The sequence below is a fragment of the Pteropus vampyrus genome, unplaced genomic scaffold (genome assembly GCF_000151845.1).
Source record: "Pteropus vampyrus isolate Shadow unplaced genomic scaffold, Pvam_2.0 Scaffold45, whole genome shotgun sequence".
Classification (NCBI taxonomy): domain Eukaryota; kingdom Metazoa; phylum Chordata; class Mammalia; order Chiroptera; family Pteropodidae; genus Pteropus; species Pteropus vampyrus.
Window position 1 is genome coordinate 3,103,264 of NW_011888826.1, and position 8,182 is coordinate 3,111,445.

Genomic DNA, 8,182 nt, shown 5'->3' on the forward strand with positions numbered 1-8,182 from the left:
CTTGGTTTTCACTTATCAGGAATGTTTAAAACAAGACACTGAGCAAGTCCAGCTTTACTTTAGAAGGAGAGAAAATCTGTGTCTTAATCAGCTCCAGTTGCTATAACAAAATATTGTAGGATGAATGGTGTCAGCACCTAGCTGATGGAGAAGGGAAGGTGTCTGTGGTGAGACGCCCAGTTGAAAGAACGCATGAGAAGCCAACACGAGAATGAAACGGCAGCACCAACTTTATTGCGGGGAGTGCGTTTCTGTTGTGGGGAGTGCAGTTCTATTGCGGGGAGCACGCTTCTGCTTCTGCTTCTCTTCTTCTGCTCCCCAGGGGAACTTATGGGCTTTACATATGTCAGAGAACAATAGTGGCATTCTGCACACATGTGTGATATAATAAGCTGAATCATGCTTACATAAGTCAGGCACAGGTGCCCTACTATATTAATGTAACATTCTAAATCTGAAGTCCTATCCTTAGCCACCAGCCTGGATCACAGCCAGACCTGGGACCCAAACATGGTATAAAGCAGGGATCCCCAACCCTTAGGCCACAAGCCAAGGCCTGCTAGGAACCTGGCCGCACAGCGGGAGGTGAGAGAAACTTCATCTGTATTTGCAGTTGCCCCCAGCACTAGCATCGCTGCCTCAGCTCCACCTCAACCTCAGATCATCAGGCATTAGATTCTCATAGGAGCACTGATCTCTGGTGCCAAAAATGTTGGGGGCCACTGGTTTAAACAACAGACATTTATTTCTCAGTGTCAGAGTTTGGAAGTTCAAGATCAAGGTGCTTGCTAATTCAGTTTCTGGTGAGAGCCCTCTTCTGATTTGCAGACAGCATCTTCTTTTATCCTCAGATGGAGAGAAAGGGAAAGCTAGTCCTCTTCCTCTTCTTAGAAGGACAATAATCCCATCATGGGGCTCCATCCTCATGATTTCATCTAACTCTAACCGCCTCCCAAAGTTCCACTTCCTAATTGTGGGTTAAGGTTTTAACATATAAATTTTGAGATTACCCAATCCTTTAGTCCATAACAACCTGCAAGATGCTGGAATAGGTCAGTGAATAAAATGTGCAGGCATAAGTCACAATGCAGGGAAATAAATAATTTTTAGAGAAAAAATTAAAAGTTGAGCAATCGATATAGAATTCATTAAGATGAATACACTCTATTAGAAAATACTAAGAATTATCCGGAATAGGAGAGGCTGTCTAATAGGAAACCAATGATATTCATAAGAAACAAAAATATAGGCTCCAGACACATCATTAAATCCTTCTTCCAAAAGCTTTCTAAAATGTTGTTGATTAGCTAGACTCCTTTCATTTTGAGTTTCAAATGGTTTAGTGATTATTTAATTAAGAATCATTCCAATTTGAAAATAGTAAGTAAAGAGAAAAATGTATAATATCAAAAAGAGTCCATGAAACTGCAAGTCTAAGTGTGAGAAAGAAACTATTTAAACTAAATAGTAGGTAAGCATTCTTAAAGCTATGTGAGCAGCAATATAGTAGCATAAATGTAAGATACAGGGTTTACCTGGCTAGAGAGCTTTCGAAACACCTGGACAAAGCACTTATAGAAATGATCTCTCCAGAATGATTCAGTGAATTTCAGCCAATCATACTAATGCATGTCTACTTTGCTGTTTAGATCTTGAACGTCTTATGTGTTATCCAAACCATCAGCTTCCAAAAATGATTGAGCATAAAAGCCTCCAAGTTTATTCTTCAATAAAAAATAAAGTATAAAATTTTTTATTATGTTGTTTTCCATACCAAAATAGCAGTATTCTTGGGTTTCCTGGGTTTTTTTCCAATTTTATCTGTAATTTTCAACCACTTAGAAGAAAGGCACAGAGTCCTTATGCAAGAAGCTTCTTAACCATACAAGTTAGTAAATATGAGATTTTAAGATACATTATTCTCATTTTGTGTTTAATATTTTTGCACTTCATGAATAGAAAATTCTGTTCTTGGCTTGGAAATTTCATTAAGATTCAAAAAATAACCTGCTTTTTAAATTCTTTTTTTTCCTAAGTTCAAAAACTTTTTATCTAGTGTCACCAAATGTTTCATGTTCAGTCCCCACACTTGAACACCAAAATATGTCTTCTCAAGGTTTGTATCTGCTGTCCTAAGCATCCTTAATACCAGTCAGTAGGGGAAGGGAAGGTGCAAGGTGGAGAAGAAGGTAATTCTATTGATGTTATTTAATTTAATCTTCATTATAACCCTAAAGAGAAGATATTTTTATAACCATTTTGCAAATGGTGATATTGAGACCCATAGGGGTTCAGCTAGTTGGCCAAGATCAGGCAGACAAGAGGCAGCAGAAGCCAAGTTCACATCCAGAGTAGTCTCATCCTAAAGTCTACGTTCAGTCTACTCCATGTTGCTTCTTCCAAGTACCTCTCGCTGGTCAAAAATTTGAAAAGTTGATTACATCAGGTAATCCATGTGATACCGATTTGTATGATTGAGGAAACATAATACTTGACAAAGAGGGAAATCTCTGTCTTTGTAAAAAAAAAAAAAAAAGTTATCGTGATAAAATACACATAGCATAAAGTTTACCATCTTGATGATTTTTAAGTGTACAGTTCAGTGGTATATTCACATTGCTGTGCAACCATCACCACTATTCATCTCCAGAACTCTTTTCACCTTGCAAAACGGAAACTCTAAATCCATTAAACAATAACTTTCTATTTCCCCGGCGCTTGGCGACCACCATTCTATTTCCTGTCTCTATGAGTTTGACTGCTCTAGGTACCTCGTAGAAGTGGAATCATCTACTATTTGACTTAGGGAAATCTCTCTTTTTAGTTAGGAGCCTTTTAGGGAACCATATGTGCATCTAAAAACTGCTTGATGAGGGAATGGCTCTGGAATTGGAAAGGTGCTGTGGGCCTTGGCCTGCCCTAGGACTTGATGCTGCTAAACCTGATTGGAGCATCCTCAATTAATGCTGAAGACACATCGCCGCAAACTTCTTCCTAACGTCTCTGTACCAGGAGTGTCTGACCAAGGGCTGCTATATCTAAGAAAACCCTTTAATGACACAGTCTAGATAGACGTATTTGTGTCACATAATGGTCTACCCATCCCACTCCCATCCCATTGGGTAAGAAGATCTCATCCTATAATGCTCCAGGTGCTTGCCCTTTGGTAGTGATATAGCATTGAACAAGACCCACGTGTTTTCTGCCCATTGGCACTCACAGTCTAGTGGAACACAGAGACCATAAGCACCAAATGCCATAAAAATGCATGAATGATAAATTTCACCTGCAGTGACCTAGTATAAAAGAATGAGCTGGGGCAGTCTATGCTGAATGGTCACAAGGTGACCCCCAGTGGACCCCACCTCTCAGAAATTCAGGAAAACAAACATTATTTAGGATTTCTTCTCTACGAATCTAGACGCTGATAGTCCTGTGGAAAAGACAAACTCATGCACAAGCAAATCTAATGCAGGGTCCACTGTACTCTGTAGTATAATATAAGTAGCAACAAATGCTACAGAAAGACTGAGAAGGAAGAAATTAATGATGACTGGGATATCTGGGATATGCTGTGGGAAGAGAGATGTTTTGTGCAAGGCCTTAGGGGTAAGAAATATTTTTTTAAAAAGAGAGTAGAATTTTGACAAATGGAAAAAATATGGCTTTTGATAGTTCACTAAGGATTTAAACTATGGAAAAAAAAGTTTATTTTAGTGGCATTAACATAGTTAAGATATAACACATTGGTTCTTATTTACAGATCAGGATAATAACTTCCCTTTCAAAAAAGTCTGCTCGCCTAATTGCCAACAGTATGCTTGGTAATAAGCTTTGGTTGATTTTCAATAGTGGTTTTCTTTCTTTTTTTTTTTTTCTTAGAGATTTTTGTTTACATAAAATTCTATTCAGATGCCCAAAATCTCTATATGAAACAGCAGAATCCTTTCCCCAGATTCTTCCTCACATCCCACCCACTTCCTACTGTGGGTCCCAAAAGGGCTTCTTCCAGCACAGACTGAAAACGCTAATACAAATAAAAACTTACTGCACAGCTAGATATTCAGACACAAACACTAATATTGCCTTGGATTTCGATAGGAACATTCTTCAGAGCTCATACCCTAATGCATTTCTAAAAACAGCATGTGTCACAGAAGGTGGCACATGGGTAGTGGGTGTCACTTGCCTCAGTAAAAATGAGCACTTCCTTGAATGCGCATCTTGCATTCTGAGTAGTTCTTACTTTGCTCATGAGACTGAATTTTGAGATAATTAGGGGTCCCGGAGGACTCTTCCCCAACCAAAGTTGATCTGCTAGGGTTGGCCTGCATTCAACTACTGAGACAGCGCTTCTTCCCTATGAGGTTATCTTATCAGAACAAAGGTTCTAGTTAATTCTGACAGTGAAATTATTGAAAGTTCCAGTGAATATGGAAAGGAAATGCAGCCTACGGCAGTCATGATAAAGAAGTGAGTATTAAGCATCTTTCTCAGAGCACACTAATAGAATCAGAAGCAATTTCAAGAAAATTAAGCATAATTCTTGCCTACAAAGATACTCAACTTGATAAATAAATACCTGGACTGCCTCCCTGGGCCTTTATGCAGGTGAACAGAAGCCTGAGAACATGCAAATCAGTCCTTTTCAGCTGCCCAGAACTCCACAAGAGTCCTTTGTGCCATTGTCCAAAACAGTGGGGCCACAACTAACGATTTGTTCATCCTTTCTCCTCTAAGCATTTTATTTCACATTTACTGAGACTTTACTGTACATGTATGTATATCTCCTTGGTTAATATTTCTGTTACATTCATTCCTACCAGTTCTTCCTCCAATTCAATAACTACAGTGTCCCTTTCACTGCTCCGTAGTCCCACTTTTCCTCTATCATTCCTGCCCCCAAATTAAAGAGCTCTTCTTTATTCTTCCTTTTCCTCAGTTTCTTTTCCTTTTGCCAGAACTTTCTCCATTAAATTCTTCTATTTTGCATCTCTGACCTTTTAAAAGTTCCCTATTATCTTTTACCTCTTCCATCCTGGCCACCCTGCCCGATAGCTATTACCCTTTCCCCTCTCCTTCCCTCCTCTCTCAGACTTAATGAAAGAAAGTTGTTTTCCACCAGTGTATTCCTGAGCCCTTGCAGTCAGATTTCTGCCCATGCGACATCCCTGAAAAGGCTCACCCAAATGTCACCGATGGAAACTCAGATGTCTCTCAGTGCTCATTATCCTTGAGTCTCTATGAGTTGACACTGCTCACTGCTAAGATCTCCTTCTTCTCCTTTGGCTCTGATGAGGCTATACTCTCCTGGTTCTCATCTCTGGGAGCCTGGTCTCCATATGCAACTTCTCACTCTCTTCCTAGACCCTGAGTATTATGTGTTTCCCAGATTTCTGTCTTTTAACATTCTTCTTAAAAAATAACCCATCCAAAGCATGACTTGACTATCTTCACCACAGAGATGGTTCATATATATTAAGATTTTTCCATTATGAGGGAGATAAAACTGAACCATAACTGACTTAAGCAAAAGAAGGGATTTTCTGGCTTGTATAACTGAACATACACTTCAGGCACAGTCTGACCCAGGGCTCTGAAAATGTCTGTAGGACTTTTTGTAGGTTTCTCTTTCTCCAGGTATCTTTGCTCCATCATCTTACTATCTGCTCCATTCTAAGATATTCTCCCCTTGCAGTTGCTAAATAGCTGTCAGCATCTCATAGCTCATGACTCTAGGAAAAATTCAAGGACTAGTATCCCATCTTTTTCAAATGAAATATATATTATTGGTTCTGATTAGATAATGTGCTCTAAACCAGCCCCTGGAGCTTGAGAGTGAAGGGAAGAAATTAGAGGATCGACTTTCCTATTCAGTGTTCTACTTACCCTCAGATTTGGCCTTACAATTCCTCATGACTTTGTCATCTCTTCAATGCTTTTAAGATATTTTATCCAGTGTAACTCATTATTTTCATAAGAAAGATTGGTCTGAATAACCTAGCCCACCATTACTGGAAATAAAATTTCATTTAGTGCACTTATCAATTTAAAACTTGTTTTATAATTATTGATTCATAGTTCATGTTTCTCATTTTAGACTAATTTGAAGACAGGGATCTTATTTTCTTTAGCTTTTCATTTTCCATAGTACTTGAAATAAAATATTACACATATTAGATCTGCAATGAATAAGAGTTTAAATAAAGAATAAATTAGTGTGAAGACTCTAATTAGTTCAGTTACTGCTCTAGTTTAGAAAAACCTGAGCATATTTTCAGATTCTCAACAGTAACAGAAAATTAAATAATAGCAAAAAATATATCATAGTTTAGACTTTGATTGTTAGCTAAACTCTCCATAGGATGGAGAACTTTGGCATTTGGATAAAATGTAACTGGCAGAAATATCACAAAGAGAAGACAATGGTACTGTTCGTGATTAGGGGAAGAACCCCTGAAGGTTTTGGATAAATAACCGCCACTTTCCACCAACTTCCTTTCAAGATTTACCCTTCTCCATGCAGGAAGCTTCCTCTGGGCCAGGTCTCCTCCTCACTTGTTGAGACTTGGATTAGTTTGCTAAGGCTGCCACAAACCAGTAGTTTAAACAGAAGAAATGTATTGCCGCACAGTTATGGAGGCTAGAAATTCAAAATCAAAGTGTCAGTAGGGTTAGTCACATCTGAGGGCCAGGAAGGAGAATCTGTTCCAGGCTTCTCTCCCAGATTCTGAAGGTTGCTGGAAATCTTCAGCATTCCTTGAATTGTGGGTGCATCATTCTCACCTCTGTCTTCATCTTCACATGGTATTCTGTGTGCGTGTGCGTGTGCGTGTGTGTGTGTGTGTGTGTGTGTGCATCTCTGTCTCCAAATTTCCCCTTATAAGGAACCAGTCATATTGGATTTGGGCCCACCCTTCTCCAGTATCACCTCATCTTAACTAATTACATCTACAATGATCCTATTGCTAAATAAGGTCACATTCTGCAGTGATGAAAGTTTGTTAATCAGGGTGCTCCAAAGAAACAGAACCAATAGTGTGTGTGTATATATTCTGTATTATACTGTATATACACACATATATTTATACACATATATGTATATATGAAGATTTATTATAAGAATTGTCTGTGCAGTTATGGAGCCCAAGAAGTCCCATAATCTGCCATCGGTAAGTTGGAGAACCCAGAAAGCCAGTGGTATATTTCGGTGTGTGTCTGAGGTCTGAGAACTAGGAGAGCCTGTGGTATAATTTCTAGTCCAAAGACAAAGGTCTGAGAACCAAGAGCACTGGTGTCTAAGGGTAAGAGTTAGACATCCTAGCTCTAGAAAAGAGAGAATTTGCCCTTTATCCACCTTTTTGTTCCATCTGGTCCCCCAGTGAATTGGATGTTGCCCTCCCACATTGATGAGGGTAGATCTCCTTACTCAGTTTACTGAATCAAATCTCTTTCAGAAACATCCTTACAGACACACCCAGAAATAATGTTTACCAGCTATCTGGGCATCCCTTAGCACAGTCAAGTTGGCACATAAAATTAACCATCATAGGGTTATAATTTCAACATATGCTTTTTGTTGGGGTGGGGGATAAGATTCAACCCATAATAAGACCTAGAATGTCTGGAAAAGACTTTAAAATCTATCTCAAATATAGAGCTTGAAACCTCTTTTCTCACTATAGGACATGCAAGCATTGTGTCAGGGCTTGGACATGGCTATCTTACATTTTGTCTGGGAGTCAACGGCCCACTGAACAAATGTACAGGGATGATATTCATGTTCCCAGGCCTGGAGGCCCTCATGCCCTTGGTTCAGCAGAAGAATCTTCAGAGGAGCACTCCTACTGCTCTGCCCCTTCAGTGACATGAGGAATCATGTCTTCACTATTTGCAGCAAAAAAAAAAAAAAAAAAAGGATCCAATCTGGTTGCATCATATCAAAAATTGATACATCGCTATATGGACCATCCAACTTTTTTAGTGAACTGGGCTGCTCAGTGTGAGCCACAAAATACCAGTTACAGTGTTCTCTGTAATCACCAGATACAGAGTTGTGTGTCCAAATATAAGAGGGAATCAAGATTTAGAAGACAATAATCTCATCTCCTTGATTCGTATCTTACTAGAAAGGAGGTACATTCTGTAGAAGACTCACCACAGTTTGATCCAATCGAAAGCA